Source organism: Camelus ferus, chromosome 11 (assembly GCF_009834535.1).
Source record: "Camelus ferus isolate YT-003-E chromosome 11, BCGSAC_Cfer_1.0, whole genome shotgun sequence".
NCBI classification, from domain to species: Eukaryota; Metazoa; Chordata; class Mammalia; order Artiodactyla; family Camelidae; genus Camelus; species Camelus ferus.
The window spans coordinates 9,690,952-9,711,286 of NC_045706.1; the positions used below are offsets into that span (position 1 = coordinate 9,690,952).

Sequence of the window (20,335 nt, forward strand, 5' to 3'; positions counted from 1 at the left end):
TTTCCATTTCTCTTCATTTCTTCCTACATTGCTGGGTTTCCATCTGGGATCACTTTTCTTCTGTGTAAAAACAAAACAAAACAATTCCCTTTAGTATTTCCTGTAATACAGGTCTGTGAGTGATTAGTTCTCTTAATTTTTGTTATTCTAGAAATGTCTTTATTTTGCTTTCAATTTTTGAATCTTTATCGAGGTGTCAGTGACATACAGTAGAGAGCACAAATCTTAAGTTTATAGCTTAATTCATTTTTATATATGTACACACCTGTGTAACCACCACAAGATCAAGATGTAAAACATTTACAGCACCTTGGTAATCTTTTTCTGCCATTCCGAGTCAGTAACTGCTTGCCCGGAGGTAACCACTACTCTGACCTCTAGATGAGTAAGTCAGATTAGTTTTACCTATTTAAAAATTTTAATATAAATGGAATCATATCAGGTACTCTTGTTTCTCCTTTCTTTTGCCTAACATTGTGCCTCGGAGTTTCATCTATGTTGTGTGTACAGCAGTGGGTTTTTAAAATTATTATTGCTGTATAATATTCCATTGTATGACATTACCATATTTTATCTGATCATTGGGTCATTTGGTTTATTTGCAGTATTGGCTGTTATAAAGAGTGCTACCTTCATCATTCTGGCTTAAATCTTTGGAGGACATAGTGCACGTCTTTTGAGTACATAGCTGGAAATGAAAGTCCTAAATCATTGGGTACATGTAGCAAAAAAGATAATGTGTCTTTTTTCTTCTCCCCATTTGCTTTAAGATTTTCTGTTTGTCTTTGGTTTCAGCTGTTTTATTGTAATGTGCCTAGATGTGATTTTTCTTTGTATCTACCCTACTTGGGTTCACAGCATTTCTCGAAACTGTGGCTCGATGCTATTTTTCAGTTTTGGAAAATTCTCAGCCATTATCTCTTCAGATATTGCTTCTGCCCCATTCCCTTTCTTCTCCCCTTCTGGGACACTAATTACATATATTTTAAACCTTTTCATCATGCCCTATATGCCTTGCATACTATTTTCTGTACTTTCCAACTCTCCAGTCTTCAGTCTTGGCTATTTTCTGTTGTGTTTCTCAGTCCTCCATTTCTCTCTTCAGCTGTGTCTACTCTTTTGTTAAAGTGCTCTATTGAGTTCTTAGTTTTGGTTATTCTGTTTTTCTAGAATTTCCATTTATTTCTATCCTAGAATTTCCACCCTTTAATACATTTCAGTTCTATTTTCTTGAACATATATTACAGTCATTTTAAAGTCTGCATCTGATAACTCTAGTATCTGGGTTAACTGTAGCCTGTTTTCATTGCAAATTTTTTGTCTTGGTTCTGTTTCTTGGGTGATTTTACACTAGATGCTAGGTATATCTGTATGAATTTTGCAGAGTTTTTGCATACTGTTTTCTTCCTCCAGAGAGAATATACCCTATCCTTAGGTAAGCTGCAGAGAGGCAGGTTATTTCACTCCAGTCAGGGACCAAGGTGACCCAAGTCTACTTTAGAGCCTTTGCCATGCTTGGTCCTCTCCTAGTTTGTTCCTACTCCTAGGATGTCATCCTCCGGCCTTCTTAAATGAATGCGTGGAATTTTTCTCAAAGCTCCCACTCTTTAGTGGGTCTATGACTCAATTTTTTTTTGGTCTTTTGATCACTTTGAGATAGCCACAAAGTCTGTTCTGCTCTTAAACCCCTTCCTGCTTGGCTTCTTAGCTTCTCTTTCTGTGCAACTTATTGAAAAAACGCTTCTAGGAGAAATCACTGCGAGTTGGGCTCAGTCCTCTGTACTTTGCTTTTCTGTGGGATCATGCCCCTCAAACTCTGGCTGCCTTGGCAACCCTGAGCTCCAAGTTCTGTCTCCCTAGCTTGTGGGATTGCCTAAATTCTGCTGGCTTCTCTACGTCTCAGCAGCCTCTTTCTCTTTGCTTCTCAGGTTCTTGCTTCAAGCCAAATGCTGGCAAATGCTCCAAGGAGAAAAGAGGTGAGCAGAAATTTGGGATCACCTGAATGAACTTCCCTTCCCTCTGAGTCGCCCCTTCTCAAGTCCTGGATGCCTTTGCCAAGTTCTCTGATGCCTCTAGACAGACGGTTTTGGTATGTTACCCGCCTTCTCTCCTGCAGAGATCTGCTTAAGTTATTTCATCAGGGCTGAAAAGCTTTTTTTTTTAAATTTTACCATTTTTAAATTTTAAGAAACAGATGCAATATTCTCCAACCAACCCCGAGGAAGAAAAAGAAAGCAAAATTTAATAAGATAGAGCATAATATGACTACTTTTATAATTTCTTCACTATCTGTTGTGATGTATTATAGCTTCTGGAATTTCTTAATGTAAATTACCTATAGGGGAGATTCTGTCTTGTTATTGTTTATGTTACGATAGAAAATGAAAGATTAAAATCTTACTTAAGTATTCATCTGAGTGACAGATCCCTGCCATCTAGAAATGCTGATATTACTACAGTGAGGTCACTGGATGTGGGAAAGGCTAGCACTGTGGCTAAATAATTCACCTCTATCTCAATTTTCCATATGCAAGTGTACTGAGGTGGGGGCACTGATGTCATTGATGGGCGGAAATGAGCTCTGCTGCTTGGAATCAGCATGGCCTTTCTTTCTGAAATATGAAAATCTCAGTGGCCCAGGGGGTCTACAGCTGTCAATCACTTCTTCACTCATCAGAAAGAGAAGCTCCATTTAAATGGACAGCATTTTAAAAACTGTCAAATAAGAGCAAAAAGGGCAGGAGTTAAATCTGTCTTGCTCAGAGGGCACCTCATCTTTAGAAAATGCCTTCTTCAGATTTAGTGAAGGAAAAATACGGCCATTTTTCCACTCTTCATTCTGTTGATAAGTATTATGTACTTACTACGTATATTCAGGCGCTCTGAGGGGTACATAGGAACATACAACGTGATCCAGAGCCACTCCGGCAATGCCACACTCTAGGGGGTAGCCAAGACGTAGCGCACAAGTCAAAGCAGTCTGCTGTTAAGGGTGAAAATAATTTCTATGGAAGGTGAGCACTGTGGGAGGTTGGCCAAGAGGGAGATCTTGGAGATGTGGAGGGATCTGGGAGGCCTTCTGGGGGAGGCAAGTCTCATTGACGCCAATGTTCGGCAGCTCTTAGCCTCTGTTTCCGGGGATGAAATGGTGCCCATCTCTGCTTCATAATTTCCACTGGCTCTTTCTTTCTCCTTCAGTTCTGTGGTCTAAGCCAGATTTGACAACAGCTGCCACTTTAGCATTCTGTGGTTTATTCCTGGGCGAATTTCTCCCAGTGCAATTGGGTGTTATGGGACATCTTCCCAGGCCTTTTCTGCTTTGGACCTTTGCCATCCAGATTGAAGACTCACCTGCAAGCAGCTCCCTGCACCACACCGTGGCTTCTTTTTGGCAGTCAGCAGTTGCCAGAGGATGCATGAAAAGGCAGGGGCAATCCCAGAGAGTCAGGACCTGAGCTGCTTGGGTGCCATTGCTCAGAACTTTGAAGGGGCTTCAACAAATTAGTGGCATTGAGAGAAAATTCTCTTTAATCATTTCCTCCCTTTTTCATGTTGGCTCTGTGAACTTTCCAGCAGACAGCGGCCAGAACTTTATGGAAACCAAATGATAGGTTATTTGAGAGAAATAAAAGATAATTGATTCAGAAGATCAATTCATCTCTTCCCTGTAGTTCAGTAGAGAGAGTTTCTCAGCCCCCTTGTCCCTCCTTGCGGTCTAAAGGGGGTTTGTTATTTAAGGCTGAAATTAATTTGCCAAGTCATTTAGCCTCACAAATACATATTTTTTTTAATAAGTTCAGGCTTCAATAAGGAGGCATCCTGTATGTAAAGAGAGGGCAATAAGCAGGATATGAGGGAGGTGGAATGGAGACCCCAAGTGAAAAGCAGAGACCAGGTGAGGCTCCTCATTGTGGATGGGATTCTCCAAGGTCAAGCACATCATTGAGGACACAGCAGGGATTCATGTTGTTCCGTTGACTGAGTTGCATTCTAAGATGTGATGGTCTTCTGCTCTCACTTACATACCTCACCTGCCAGAGACTGAATGCCTCCCTGTTTTATTACCTGCCTTGGAGAGCTGTTAGAATGAGGGCTGCAGCACTCAGAAAATTCTCAAACCCATCACCATCTCTACATCCCATGGAGCCTTTGGGGACAGGATGGAAAAATGGGAGCCAAATACAGTCTGAGAATACATATCCAGTTGAAGAACACCCACTGGTTGGTAAAAGTCAGCTGAATCTTACTGAAAGGAGGTCTCCAGAGTATGCAAGCAGTTTTAGCTTCAGTCCTTGATTTTGCTCTGTTTAATATTTTAAATAATGATTAAGAGGAAGACAGTAATAATGTGAGTGCTCAGATTTATTCTGTAAAGGGCCACAGAGAATATATTAGGTTTTCTGGTCTCTGTGACCTTGGTTGCATCTGCTCAACTCTGCTGTAGTTCAGAAGCCACTATGGAGAAGGTGTAATAAATGTGTATGGCTGTGTTCCAATACAACTTTATTTTTGGATGCTGAAATTTAAATTCCATATCATTTTCACTCATCATGAAATACTGTTCTTCTTTGAATTGTCCCCTCCAGCTAACTAAAACTGTGAAAGCCATTCTTAGCGCATGGGGTTGTACAAAAGAAGACGGTGGGCTGGGCTAGCTGTGTGGGTGGAGCTTGCTGTCCCTTGGAGCAGACAGTAGGATGCTTGGAGGGATTCTGCCTATAGCTGATGATAGAGTCAAGATCCCCACGAACTTTGAGCAACTTAAATGATGGACCAAACATACAACAAAATGTGATGGGACTCACACACTCAGCATTATTCATTCAGCACCTACTGGGTCAAGCATTGTTCTCATCATTGGCAGCATGATAGTAAACCACATGGCCAAGGTCCTGCCCTCAGGAGCTTGTATTGTTTTATGCTCTGAGGACAACTAGTCATCCAAGCTCAGCCTGGGCCCTTAAAAGGTAAACACTTCTTGCCTTAGGAGACATAGATAACATTCTACTCTTAGATTCAAAGAACCAAATCCCCAAATACAGGAGGACGGCCACATCTTGTTTGTGGTCTCAGTTGACTCTGTGAATCAATGGTGTGTTGCAGCTGAATTAAAGGTGATGGAATCTTACACTGTGTTAACAGAAGTAAAGCGTTTGAAGTCAAGGCATGATCTTCCATCTCTTCTCAGGCTGGTCAGGCCCCACCTACTCTGAATATTGATGTAGAAATGATGAAACCTCTCATTCAACAGCTATTTATTGAGGGCTTACTTTGTACCAGGCGTGAGGTTGAGCAATCATTTCTCAGGGATCTGGAGGGAGTGAGGCTGGGCTAGAGGGCTGTCAAACGCCCTCTCTTTCTTCATGATGCTTTGTACAGCTCAGAGGGGAAAGTGTATTCACCAGGATCTGGAAAACCATAGGGATTCTGTAATGATAAATCACTGCTAAGAGTATCTATGCCATGCCTCTGTGATCGGGGCTGATATAGGGCAGAGCTGGGTCCTCCCAACAGGGTTGTCTCAGGGCTATTACTGGCAACAGAATATTGAGCTGAAAGGCCCACCAAGTCTGGCAATCCCTGTTTACTGATGGGAACCTATTAGAGGTAGTGAAGGCCCTACAATATCTACTAATGGAATTGTTTATTAATAGTATATATTTGATCATACATAATTTTATGTAATTTAATAATGATTATTTTTCATTTTCACTGTGTAATGGACAGCAGTGTTCTTAATTACGACTTTGAGGCATTAAATATATTGTTAAAGATACATAACAAAAAAGAAGCAGACTCACAGATATAGAGAACAGACTAGTGGTTACCAGTGGGGAGAGGGGAGGGAGGAGGGGCAAGATAAGGGGAGGGGATTAAGAGGTACAAACTATTAAAGAAGCTACCAAGTATAAAGTAGCTACAAGGATGTATCGTGCAACACGGAGAATATAGCAAATATTTTATAATAACTGTAAATGAAGTGTATAACCTTTAAAAATTATAAATCACTATAGTATACACCTGTCATTTATATAATATTATGCATAAACTATACTTCAATTTAAAAAAAATTAAAAATATGTATCATTAAAGAGTAATGTTAAATATCATCTTGATATTAAATGCATGATATTATATTTCAATTGTTTGATAACTATAACTCTTTATTAACCATAATGTTTAATTACCATTAAGTGCCCATTCTAGTCTCCATCCAGCTCAGGTAACAGATTGCCATTATCCTTTTGCATATCTGTAGAAAGGAGTTACTAGTAAGTAAGAAAATAACCCTTGCCAGCCCTGAACGAGCTGAGATACAACCTTTCCAACTTACAAGTTTTCTGAAGAAACTGATAAAATGTAGGTGACTCTGGAATATCATTCATTTGAAAAACCTAACATATTTCATTAAGTCTAAGATACACTTCCCCACCCAACCTCCTAACATTTTTGAAATCACGACACATCTTATAATCAGTGGCATCTTAAACCTTCATATTTGTCTTTCTTCCCTCCTGTCTTTTCCTTTCCATTTCCTTCCTTCCTTCCTTCCCTCCTTCCCTCTCTTTCTTCTTTCACATAAAAGTATCTTTCAGTTAGTAGCATTTTACATTCACACAGTTTTTTAAATTAAGTATTCTATCCTTACTGTTAGTAACTTGGGGTGACTTTGTTGAGGGGTGAGGTTTGATGTTTGTAATCTCCATCACCCTCTTCCCAAAGCGACCTTCAGTAAAAATAATAATATTCCTTTTAAAATGGAAAATTGATGTTTTCTTTCTTGATTTTATCTGACACAAATGAAAAGCATCTTTATTTTTAATTATTTGTAACAAACACTGTAACTAAAAAGAAAACCGTACATTTGCTGTGCAGATGCAACTTTAAGGAAAGTTTCTGTCCCCACCATGGCCAGATTGCTGACCCAGTGCTTCTCTTGTGTTAGGAAACTGACGGTGCCAATCTCAAAGAGAGGCGATTTTATTTCAAGTATGTCTTTGCATTTTATAAGGAAATAGTCTCTAAATCCCTTTTTCTTCATCAGCACACTTCCTTGCAATTTATGAAAGAGGCGAGATGCAAGTAATATATATATTTTCAGTTCAAGGTTATATTTTTTTTAGTCAATCGCTAACTCAGGGGCTCACTGGCTGTGAGTCCCCAGCTACTCTTTTCATCTAAATGGAGACCAGGAGACTCACTGCTGTGCTTGAACTCGTTGGTGAGGAGATTATTTTGCGCTTGGGCTGGAGGTAGAGAGACCTCATTCCCTGTGTTAGATCTCTGGGAGTGAGCAGCGCGGATGGTGTGACTGGCGATTTAAATGCTTTTGACACATCTTTCTTCTGCTTTTCATTCTGGGTAGTTCTTTTCACAGTTCAAAGACTCTTCCAGGACTGGGAACTTGGTGATACATGACTGTCTCTTAAGTTTGTCCTACTTTCTGCTTTTAACAGTAATCAAACCTCTTTCCTCAATTTAATTTAGCTAAAAGGGCTTGGATTCTAACTTTAAGAGATTCCGTGTGATGTCAGGGAAGCAGAATTCTGGGTTTCTTAGCCTTCACAATAGATGGAATTAAAGAGGTGGACGGGGTTTATTTTCTTTGTCTTTCTCTTTTCTTTTATGTTTGAAGTCATTTTGTACAATGTAATAATCATCTTTCTTTTCTCCATCTTTGGTTAAAAGCTTTGTGTAGAAGTAAATAGAAAATAAAAGCGTATCTGTGGAAAGGTCTGCTAACCACATAGTCTGCAAGTGTCTATTACTTTGCTATGTAGCATTTCAATGTCTAGTCTGGGAAAAACGGCAAAATCTCTGTTTTTAACACTTCAGCCGGTCAGTTCTTCTAGCTCCAATTTTGTTATTAGGCAGCTTTGCACAATCACAAACACGGCCAAAACTGTGCAATGAATTCACATGGAGACACTACCATTGTTTTGGGTATGGTAGGTTTTACCAAGCATTCCAGGTAATTTCTTTTTTCACAAATGTTTGGTTAATCCTTGGTTTTGGGGGACATTCGATGTTTTTCAAAACCCAAGGAGAACACTCTTTTTACCCTTCGCCAGAGTCTTCATGGTTACCCTTATCTGAGAATATCTCCAATCTGAAGAACAGTTAGAAATCAGCTCCCCGACCTTTACTTCCATCGCTGAAGAGCCTACGCATGTACGTGGACCTAGTCTCCTGAGAACCTTCGCCAGGAAAATATTTCATCTCTCCTGGAAACTGAAATAGCCTTTTTTAGACAGAGAATCAGATGACCTTTGTCTCCCTCCCTCCCTCCTCTTTCCCTCCCTTCCTCCCTCTCTTTCCTTGTTTTAACTTGGCAGCCAGCAGCTCAGCAGTAAGATCATTTTCTCCCGAGCACAACTTCTCCCACTATAATCTACAGTGTATGAACTCTTTACTTCATATTCTTAAAATAAATGTCTTCTTCTCAGAAAAGTAGTATTTACTGTAGAAACGGCTTTTAAAAACCCTGAAAGTCTAACGAAGAAAAAGAAAAATCACCCAAGTTCCCACATTGTAGATGCTCAAGTTTTGGTGTGTTGTTTTCATCCCACATTGTAGATGCTCAAGTTTTGGTGTGTTGTTTTCACCAGATGAAATCCAGTGATTGTTCTCTGCAAAACAACTTTTTTTTTTTTTTTCCTTAGTTGAGATTAATTAGGAACGTATTTTGTATTCTGCCCTTTTCACTTAATGAAACATTAGGTCTTCCATAGGCTATTAAAATGATTTATAAATGTAATTTTTGATGGCTGCATACTGTGTCGCCCAAAGTTGACAGGATTGCCCTAACCATTCTACTACTATCAGATGTTCAGGGTGAATCTGATTTTTGCATCAGTTTGTGAACTAATGGACACGACCATCTCTGGGAATGAGTCGCCGTCAGCATCTCACCTGTATATCCTTCCCTCATGCAGGAGTCTGCAAACTTTTTGGTAAGGGCCCAGGTAGTAAATATAATGACTTAACTCTTTCTCTGCAGAACAAAAAGCAGCCACAGACAATATGCAAATAAATGGACATGGCTGGGTTTCAATAAAACTTCATTTACTAAAACAAGATTTGGGCCTCGAGGCCGTAGTTTGCCAGCTCCTGCTCTGGTGTATACAATTTTAGGCTTACAGGTCTCAAAACTGGCTTTAGAATCAGGCAGGTAATTGATTACAAATCAGTTACATTAATTACAAATCATTGCATGTTCTGTCCATTGAGTCCTTTAAAGTTAATATTAAGTCCAACCTGGCTCACTGGCAGCAGTCCACTGCTGGCTTCGGGGGCAGAGGAGTGGTTTGCTGCCGGTGGCTCTCCTGGCAGGTCGGATGGGCCGCCTCCCAGACTGTGAAGCCCCAGGGAAGCCATCAGCTGGCCTGGAGCAAGAGCACTGCGACATCGTTTACCCACATGTCAACTCTGTTTACAAAGTGACTCCAGCAGGCCTTGTCTCTGTTTGTACCTGCGTTTGCCAGACCGTCAGTGGTTCTAGCCTCCAGCCAGCCAGGTAACAAGCCAGAAAAGCCAAATGAAAGGAAAACTGCACTGGAACGAGTCTAAGTGTCTTCATAGAACTCAATCTTCCAGTTCTTGGTGGCCGGATGTCACTTCTCCAAACCCAGCTCCTTTGAAAGTTTGCAATGAAACCAGTTGAATCTGAGAGTTACTGAAATATTCTCTCATATTTGATCATTTGAAACCCCTTGATAGCTTTTACGTAGACTGTGCCTCAAAGGGAAAGGATTCTTGCATGTTTCTAGGTGGTACCCAAAATACGTGCGCATGTGCAGAATGAGGGAGTGTTCTTTTGCTCCAGGAATGAGCAAAAGGGAGCTCAGGTGTGATGTCCATAGAGTTTCATGGATGCTAGAGGTGCATATAGTTGGCATGAAAACCCCACTCAGCCTGCTTTCTTCCAGAGACCACACTGTCAGTTAAGGTAGAGCGAAATGTTTCCTAAAACATTAGGAGGTAGTCTCTGAACACGTCCTGCCACTGAGCCAACCATAATATTGAGTAAAAAGCCAGACCGGCTTACATATTGTAACTTGAGATGTGATCTTTTCTTTTTTTAAAGCCTGTATCAGGGTTGTCTCAAGTTCTCTAGCTGTGAACTCCAACTTATTTCTAATTTATTGCTCATGAGGAGGGGGGAGGTGTTCTATTTGGTCTTGAAGCTGATATTTGAGGGAGGAGGAGACTCATGGCCCACCCACTCGAGGGTTTGTGAGCCATAGATTTGCTCCTTTACCCTTCATGTCAGTGGAGGAATTTTAGAGAGGAGGAGACAAATGCTGGTAGAAAAATGTTAACTTAATAAAACAGACGAAGATCAGATTTCCCTCTCTCTGGTCGCCTCCCACCTGGAATCCTTTTGTTAACTTCTTGAAACTTCCTGTGATTTATGGGACCCCTCTCCTGTAGGCCAAATGCCTTTTGATTAAGAAGTGAACCACAGCTCCAAAACCACAGGGACAGCTGTTGTTTGAATCATCCAGGACGCTTAGGGCCGTTTTCCAACTTTGCTGTGCAAAGACATCGTCTTAGTGACAAAAGTTGCCCCAGCGGCAAGAGGGCACCCCATGGCCCTAGACAATCAGTGCTCCTCCTTGTTTGGAACTTTTGATCAGCAGAGGTGGTAAAGGAAGCAGTCTTTGGACCTCTTAACTGGGTGGTAGGTGGGAGAGTGGTGTTCTACTCTGTGTTCTGGATCCCTTCCCAGCCTAAGATTCTAGGAGTGTTTCAGGTTCTGGGATCCTGCAAGTAACAGCTCAACTACTTAGAAGTGATTCTAAAGGAGAGGCTGGAGGATCTCTCTCCCTAGAGGTCCCATCAGGGTCTGGGTGGCTGGGATGGTGGGGGACGGGGAGGGTATGTGATGTTTGAAAACAAACTTGTTGATCAGCTGTTTGATGTAGTTTTAATGTCAAGTAGCATTAAAAGAGAGCATGGAATTTTCACTGGTCAAAGGGGAGCACAGGTGAAGATGGAAAGAAAAGCTCTCACACGTAGGTGGTGACAGGCCAGGTCCTACAGGTGGGAGAAGACATGGTAACATGTGACCGTCTCTGCCCTCGGCTCCGTTTAGATCCCTAACGTGTCTAGAATTGCCAGGATAGGGGCCCTTCCTTTAAGACGGGCTGAACAGTCAGAGGCACTTAATAAATGTACCTGTGACCCCTGGGAAGGGAGGCGGATGGAGGCACCTTCACCCAGGAAGGTATGAAGGGCATCACGTTATCGCTGGGCTTAGAACGCAGATCTCAGCCACCTGGGATGCGGGGCAGGCAGGTTTGGTTAAGAGGGAGGAGGTAGCCTAGTGCAGCGGATGGCAGACTCCAGCCCATGGGCTGATCTGGCCTGTTGCCTGCTTTTGTAAATGAGGTTTTATTGGAGCTCAGCCACCTGGTCATTCACACGTCGTCTGCAGCTGTTCTGCTCCACAATGGCAGAGCTGAGTTGTTGTGACAGACTCCATGACCTGCGAAACTGAAAATACATACTCTCTGGCCCTTTGCAGAAAAAAGCTTGTCGGCCCCTGCTCTAGTGTAAGGGTCCCTCAGAAGAGGAAGATGTCCCAAGTGGTCCTTAAGTGGGGAGACCAGGCACGGCCAGAGAGCACACAGAAGCACCGTGTCCAGAAAGTGCCAGAAAGCACGGTGTCCAGGGACAGGTGGCACTAAGGAAAGGAAAAGGAGAAGCCTGCTGTGTGTGCCCCTCGCTTTTTATCCCTTTGAGTTCTTTCCCTGGGGCTTTCCTAGTCGTATTGCGCCCGGCTTAGCAGGCAAGGGGCGGTCGGCTGGGTGACGGGGGGCAGATTCATCCCTCCCCTGCTTATCGCTACTCACACGTCTTTGGTCAGTGAAGATGGAACCCAGTCTGGAACGTATGCACCCCGCTGTATTTAACTTGACCTCAGTGAAGTATAGAGACGTATTCTTGGGTGATTCATGTGCTGAGGTCATCGTTTGATCTGAAAACAAACAGAATAGAAGGCACACCTGAGCAGGGGAGTCCTCCGCAGCTACCCTCTGATCCGGGGGCCCCAAGCAGGCTCTCACCTGCCCTGCCTCAGTGAGTGGACAGGTAAGAGGCAGAGGTGAGTGGGGGGGAGTGCCCGTCAGCCCCAGCCAGCAGTGTGCAGAGGGGCAGCTTCACAGAGAACCGTGGCCGGGGGAGGACACCGCTCTGCCCGTTAGAGAGCCAAGCGGAATGTTCCTGGATCCTGAATGTAGGGTTCTCAGGGTCTCCCCTCCCATGCCAGCAGCAGTGTGATCAGCTCTGAAGATGCACTTTCCTGGGGTGGGCTCAAGGAGGGGACCACACAGCCATCAGAAACCTGTTTGCCAGGCCCACCCGGTTGTCATCTGTTTTCCGGTTCCATCTCCTGAAACTCAGCAAAGTGCTGTGAGAAGGAGGCAGTCATCCTTCTCTGGCTCCCACAGCAGGTGGGGTTGCTGGGTGCTTCTGTGCCACTGCAGTGAGTTAGCTGTGGGCTCCTCCTTCCTGAGAAAGGCTGGGGACCCAAGGGCCAGAGGTGGGGACGTAACCCTGGTGTGATTCTCCTGTTTACTCCTTTGGGTTTTTCTAGTTACATTTTAGAGTGCTTTGGGGTCGAGGTAGCCAAGGGACATTTTCGACACAATAAAGGATTATATTGCAGAACTTCTGGACGTGTGACTACTATCCACTTAGCCAGGGAAATGTGAATGGGGTTGGAAGCAGAGAGCATTTAAAACTTAATTTTTCCAGTAGCCAACCCCTACCTCCCAAATTCCAAAGTGTTAAGTTTATTTTTCTTTAAAACAGAAGCTGGGTATCCATCCAGTAGCAGCAATTCACTGAAGTCACGTTGTGAAGTTTGAGGCCGTATCTTCATCTTTGCAGCATCACCTTGCCTCCTTTCCTTCTGACAAATTCTCTTTTGGAAGCAGGGTGTTGCGGTCCTGGGCCATTTTTTGTGTTCAAGTTGGAGTTCTGATCTGTGTGATTTATGTGATCTGGTCTAGCTGCTTTTTAAAAGCATGATTTTGCAGAAACTATATTCATCTGGGACTAATTCTCAGCCTGGTCTTTGCACCATCTCGGGGACAGATCAACAGGCTCTGGTTGGTCCTGATGTGTCTGACTCAGTGCAGATCCTGGAGCCCCCTGCCTGCCGCTCTCCTTCCTCCAGTTCTCCTGCAGCGATTTTCCCATTTAGAGTCTTCTTGGTGTAAAACATAGGTCCTCTGATCCAATAGCTTACAAGCCCGGGTGAGCTCTTAGGGGTCCTGTCACAGGTCCGACCACTGAGGGCAACATGGTATAATGGCAAGTTCCTTGGGCTAAAGAGAAACAGCAACTTTCCCCTGAGATCCATCTTCTAACCGTGAGAATTTAGAATGAGTGATGTTTTTCTTGTCTGCAAAATGGAGATGTGGGTGCCTACTTGATCAGTTGCACAAGACTTTGAGTCACTTGCCTTCCTTATAAAATACGCTGGTGATGGAATAAACTAAAGGGAAAGATGGTCAGATGCACAGTTTCACGGTGCTGATAAAGGAAGTCAGTTCTGCGTGAGCCCTAGAGAAGACTCCATAAAGGGAGATGTACGTCAAGAGCCAGATGCGCCTGTATCTGGGTGAGATTATCATTCCTTGAAATACGTGGGCAATATAGTTAAGCACAGTTGGGCTGAACAGGTAACAGGTGCTCTTTGGCGCTTTTATTGTTTTGTTATGTGTGTAAGACTCTTCATCCAGAGCAAAATAAACACATATCCTGGTTATTTAATAACAAGGAAAAGGCCACACACCAAATCAGGGTGAAAAGACAAATAGAAGGGGAACAAATCCTCTCCTTTGACAGGTGGCAGGTACCAGGAGGGCAGGGTCCAGAGGGGTATTAAGGTGAGGGGTTTAGTGGCAATAAGGAACTTTCCAAAATTGAGGTCTGAAGTCAAGGGTGTTGCTGGGTGTTGAACCCAATCCGTCCACCCAGCCTAGTAGCTGGGGGAGGGGCAAGCACTCCCTCAGAGGTTGGTGGACCTGACCATCCTTTGGGAAGGTGGTGGTCCGCTCTGTCGGATGGGGAGGAGCTCAAATGAGGGGGTCTAAGGGCACCTCTGAGGTAGGGCTTTCGGAGTTACATAGCAGGGAATTGGGGTGAGTCAAGAGAAAACAGGGTGGAGCCAGGAGAAGAGGAAGCCGAAAAGAACCTGGTTGCTGCCTTGAGCCTCTGCCAGATTCGTGGCCTCCTTTTGTGTGCCAGCTGGGCACGGAGCGACGGTCACTGGGCTCAGTGTCAGGGATGGGACTGCACAGACCCGCCATCTTGAGAGCCCCCTGGACTTCTGTGCGTTGGCCTGAGCATCACCAATGACTGGTCTGATAAAGGCCCCCTTCTTCGGGGAACTGGTTTACAAAATGGTTTGGTTTGGTTATTTTTTCCCCTTGTTCAGTGATTTGGATGATTTTGAAAATAGATACCCTTTTACACTTCTACAGGCCAAACTCATGCAGGTAGGGAATGAATGAACACCCTGGAAGAGTGTCTCCTTTTTGCACATATTTGTTGAGAAGTTGATAAAATAACTTTCACTCCACAGATGGCATCTCTTTTCTTTGGCCTTTGTACTTCCTTTGCATGCAAATCTCTTTAGAAGCGTGTACACTGGCTGTTTGAATCGTTTTAGAGCTGTCTGGGTAGGAATACAAGCTCCTTTCAGTGTCCCTGAATGTTTATCTTTGAAGTAACTGGAAACAACTTCCTTTAGGAGGTGGGTGGACACATGGAGAGGGAAAGTACCGCTGTGTGTCTGTCCCATTTTACAGACAGGTAGGCCGAGGCTTACAAAGGCTGTGCCTTGTCCCTCTTGTACAGAAGGATATGGAATGTGTTTGAGTCAGTTCTGACCGCTGTGGGGCTTCTTGCTTTCCCCTCTGCAGAGTGGTGGGTGGAAAAGCAAACCAGGAATGCTCAAAGAGCAGAGAGCTGCCCTCTGTGAACCATCACAGACCAAGGAAGGGGACAGCACCATGGCTGTAGGAACCCAATTATTTATTGACTTTCATGGAAGGTGAGAACGAAAGCAGCTCAGAGCCTCTGCGTGATCTTGTTAATAACAAACCAACCAACCAAACCATCCCCTGCTTACTTTTCTTCCCATCAGAGGAAGGGATCTGAGGGGTCTGGTAATTTAGATAAATTCTAATCAAATCTGGACATAAAATCAGGGTCAGATTAAGCAGTTGCTAACTTAAGATAAGAGTTAAGATGGGCAACAGTTAAGGATTAGTAAAATTCATACCAAATGGTACTCAAGGATCAGTCTTTCTTCAAAGGTTCCTACAAATCACCTGGTGTTTTTGCCTAAAATATAATTTAAATCCCTGATCCTCTTCCATTCTGTCAGTACCCGGGGAGTACACTGGCATTAGTGCCAAGGGGAAAGTTTGAGAAATAGTACTTTAACGTATATGCAAAAATAAATGAATGACTTGGAAAAATAAACCTTTCTTCCATGTTGATGTGCTTGAATGTCTGGGGTCACCTGCAGAGACAGGGACCCTTCAGCTTCTGCTCTGACCCCAGGCCTTCTCTGCTCAGCCCCTTGGCTGGGTGAGATATCCAGGTGTATCTGTATGAGGCATATAAGAGAGGTAGAGATTCTTTTCTTTCCGCTTCCTTCATACGGGCAGCTGGGCAGAGAAGTTAAACCACTATCTGCTTTCTAGCTCTTCCCCCTCCCCAGAGGATATGGTCCTGGGGTGGGGGTGGGGGGAATAGGAGCCCTATCCGAGTCTAAATACCCTCAGCTGCCTGTTCCAGACCATCTTGTCCAGATTTTGCAGAGGGAGTCTGCTGCACGTGAGGAAGCGGTTTCGCATCCCATTCCGGCGTTGCTCCTTTTACACATAGGTCGCTCAGTAACCCCACAAGGAGGGAAGCTGGTGAGGAAGAAGATGGATAAAGAAGGGGCCCAAGGGGGAGGACGGCTGGTGGCAGGTGGGAAAGATAAGACAAGGAGATACGGTGACAACGGGGAGGGAATTGATGATCGGGGGGCCTGATGGGGAGGGGGCAATGGGGCAGGGGCAGAGCCTTTGGGAGAGAATGGATGAGGGGTGCAACAGGAGGGCGATGGAGGACAGTTGGGATAGGGCCAACAGGTTGGTGATGGGACGGGGACCAGTACGGGAGGAGACCAAGAAAAAGGGGGCCAATGGGACAGAGGGCTTGCTAATGGGCAGGGTAGGATCTGGTTACTTCCAAAGTCCTAACCATAACAGTACCAAATTCTGTCAAAATCTTTCCATGGCATTATCTTTTCAGGAAAGATGGTGTGTGTAGCAAAATATTTCCGTCTCTTAGAAGGCCAACAGCGCCCGATTGCCCTACGGTGTCGCCTGGCCAAAGTGCCACCACCCGCTGTCCCCTGGTTGCTCTAATTATAGGCAAATACCCTCAGGAAATGAGTTCTTTAAAAACTACAGTTTTAAGGGGCAGATCGAAAAAGATACCGCTGCGGTTTATGTCAAAGAGCTATTCAGTATCTTATAATAACCTATCATGGAAAAGAATCTGAAAAAGAACATAGATATATGTTTATGGATAGCTGAATCCTTTGCTGTACACCTGAGACTAACACAACATTGTAAATCAACTGTACTTCAATAAAAAATCGATTAATTAGAAAAATGAAATAAAAATCAACAGCAATTATTACCCACAGATTGGTAGAAAATGCACAAATTTCAAGCATGCTACTGGGTAAGAAAACTCCCTATGTTGCTCGACACCCATATTCTCAAACATTTTGTCTCTTTCCGTAAGTTTGTAAAGAGCATCCGGCAAGCCAGAATACTTTCTGATGCTAGTTCCCATTTCTACTTTTTGGAAGTAGATTTTCTGTCTGGAGTTTAACTTCTTGAAGCTCTAAAACATTGTAACGTGTTCTTTTATACTCTGAGTAAACTAAAAGGGGCCAATAACAGTTCATTAAAGATGGCACATTATTCTTTTTAACTTAAGGACAATGGCTATAAAGATTAGGGATACAGATTGATTTAACTTTATAGAAAATATCTTCTGTAGTTAGTGGAAGAAGCTGGCAGAATATGTGTCGGATCCTAGAAATGGATCATAATTAGTTGTATTATTATAATGCTGATTTCAGGAAAGCTCTAACACTTCCACCATAAAGAGGTGCTCTGATTTTTAATCCCCTAAAAACTGAGTTTGGGAAATCTGGTCTTTGGAATGTGAGTGTGGTAAGGACGTGATGGAAGTTCTGGTCAGTTTTAGTGATGCTGTGTGATGCCCAGGCAGAATCCAACACAGAATTCCCCCCACCCCTGGCCTCCCAACACCCACGGTCCTGCCACTGGCCACCCAGAGCCGCCCTCAGTGTGCAGACCTCAGGCCTGATCATTTGCTCTGCTCTAGGTCCCACCTGCTACCCATTCTTCCTGAATATGAGTGCTTACCTGTCCTTAATTTTTGATCTTTATCACATGCCTGGTTTTTTACGTTTGAACACTTTTTCCTTCTGCTATCCAAATACTCAGCTCCTTGCTAGATTCGGAAAACCTTCCTACCTTGACACAATGCTAATTACTAATCTGACCCTAATATAAATTATGGTTCTATCAGCAGAGTTCCCTGCTCCCCAGTCATCCCCTTGTGCTTCGATTGGAACAGGGCTTTGTTCTTGGCCTCCTGTATCTGGTCGCTTGGACCAGGGGGAGAGGCAGCTCAGGCCAGATGGTGTGCACTGGGCTAGGAGCTGTCCTCTGAAGGTGCGGCAGTCAGTGGCTTTGAGCCAAGGAGGGTCATCACAGAGTGGTTAACCTGAGGAATTGAGGGCAATCCCTTGGGTGTTTCCGTTTCCTGCCACTGTCCAAGGCCTCATGGCTGGGAGGTGTAGACCTTGACCAACAGGCCAGCACAGCTTCCAGCCCTCAGAGCCAGTCCCAGCCGTATGTTTGTGGGTGGAGGGTGGGAAGAGGGGAGGCCCAGGCTCCAATCTCGGGGATCCCATTTCTCCAGAAGACATCTTTTGCCTTATTTTCCTACTAGTTTCCAGTTCCCCTGGGAATAGACATCCTACCTTTGAACTGAAATATTTAAATGCACTGTTTCCCTGCCTGCTGCCACACCAGCCTGAATTACCAGCCCCTCGGACAGACCCCCTGAGACAGAGTTTGGACGTGGGCTAGTGGTACACTTTTGTCTGGCTACTTCTATGCTCTTTCCAGGGGTGGATGAAGACCTGGTGGGGAGTTCTGCCACCGGGCTGATGGATGCTCCCAAGGAAAGGCTGGACCAGGATGGTTAATAAGCAAGGATGGCTGGACTCAAGTCCGCTCTGCAGAGGGGAGCTTAGGGTGGTGGTGGAGGAAGAACATTTGACATTGGAACCTGGGGTCAAGTGTGAGGCTCAAGGCTAGCACTGAAGTCTGAGTTTAGGAATGTGGGAAGATGGAGGGGGTGGTGCTATGAAGTGGGAAGGTTTGAAACAAGGGCTACAAATAAAGATACAGAGAGTTTGTGTTCATTGAATGTTGACTTTATGATGAAGTCAATCCATGTCTATCCATCATATTTCTCACTGATACACCTCCAGATTTGGACTTATACCATTGACCCAATTTAGTGCCTGGTATATAGCTTGGCACATAGTAGGTACTTGTATATTTCTAAGGAAGAGAAAGCTCTTTGAGAGCTTGATCCCATAATAGTAGACCCTGTCCTTCTCAGGGGTCCTCAGCAGTGGATGTGCAACCACCCCGGGGGGTGGTTCTCTTTGTCACAATAATGTGGGGACTCCATTGCCATTTGCTGGTGGTACTTGATGGGGTGGGTGGTGGTTAGGAGTGTTGACCTGGAACAGGAGGATTCATTCTCACTATGGAGAACCAAGCCCCATCCTGATGGGCATCCACCAAAGGGAAAACTGACGGGTATCCAGACCTAAAAGTGAGTCCTGTTTTACACATACATACAAAATATTTTGTGCATGGTTTTAATATACACTGAACTTTCAAGAAATGCAACTAACTAAATAAAATGAGGGGCAGCGGGGCTTTGTTTTCTTCAGAACTCTCCCAAGAGTTGTCCACTCTTTCTGAAAGTCATGTCACCCACGGTGACACTGTTCATGGCATCTGAGTCCCCAGACAGTACCCTGCATAAGTCAAAGTTTAAAGCTGTTGCATTCAGGCCAATTCAATCTATATTTACAAATATATTTGTTGAATCTCTTATTTTTTTAAACATTTTTAATTGATTTATAATTATTTTACAATGTTGTGTCAAATTCCAGTGTAGAGCACAATTTTTCAGTTATACATGAACATATATATATTCATTGTCACGTGTTTTTCTCTGTGAGCTACCATAAGATCTTGTTGAATCTCTTATTTTTAAATGTCATCAACTGCTTCTCCTAAATCCAAATACATTCCTAATGTAAGCCTCTGGTTACCCATTACATCTTGAGGGTAGAGGTACCCAGTGCTTACTTGTTGAAATACAGATAATAATCTAATTTATTATTATAAATTATTTAACTTTTTATTTCTCCTTATAGTATAGTTAAAGCATTATGTCGATTTGATTTTTTGAAGTTGTGTGTGTGGTTACGTTATATAAGTGATGAAATTCATAGGTTAATAAGGAGGATGTTATAAAGTATTTATTTTAGAAAGAGGGCATGGGTCTGAAAGCGTTGGTTTATGCTGTGACCCTGACCTTGGCCTGGCCTCCCCTTCTGGTCTTTCCACTGTAGCAACCTGGTGTCTGACTGTGCTTCTCCTTGAAAGTGAGCCCTACTCTAAGTGAGAACTCTTGGGGAGCCAGCGTCATACAGTTTCCTTCTATTCTTAAGAAAATAAATCCTGAGAGGGAAGGGCAGAGCTCAGTGGTAGAGTGTGTGCTTAACATGTATGAGGTCTTGGGTTCAATCCCCAGTACCTCCATTAAAAAAAAAAATCTAATTACCCCCCCCACCCCCAGAAAACCCCCAAAATAAGAAATAATCCTTTTCAGAAGTATGCTTTCCTGAACATATCATTCCTGTGAAGTCGTTGCAGAATGCCATGCTGGCTTTTGATACTCTGTCTTTCTGGAAGGAGGAGTGATCTCTTCCAGCCCGCGTTTGCCGATGGGCAGAAGCATGGGCGCCCCTGGGCCCTTTTGTAGCCCCTGGGCTGAGAGATCCCCCTTCAGGGTTTAAGCTGAGTCTGCTGAGGGGACCTGCCTGCTTCTTGCCAGATTCCTGTGTCTGCCTGACATTTCTCTCGTGTAGCACCGTGGGAACTGGGAGAAATCTCGGCACCTC

The 20,335-nt window shown here is 43.9% G+C and overlaps 1 long non-coding RNA gene across 2 annotated transcripts in view; it reads left to right on the top strand.

Moving 5' to 3' along the window:
* LOC116666964 overlaps positions 1-20,335 on the top strand; it is a 300,767-nt gene that overhangs the window by 44,850 nt on the left and 235,582 nt on the right. Inside the window, exon 1 of one of the 2 annotated variants that reach the window (XR_004323760.1) lies at positions 1,987-2,089. The exons of the other annotated variant lie outside the window; for it this stretch is intronic. This is a non-coding gene — a long non-coding RNA (uncharacterized LOC116666964). Of the gene's footprint in view, positions 1-1,986; positions 2,090-20,335 lie in introns of those variants that run through there. 2 annotated transcript variants of the gene reach the window in all.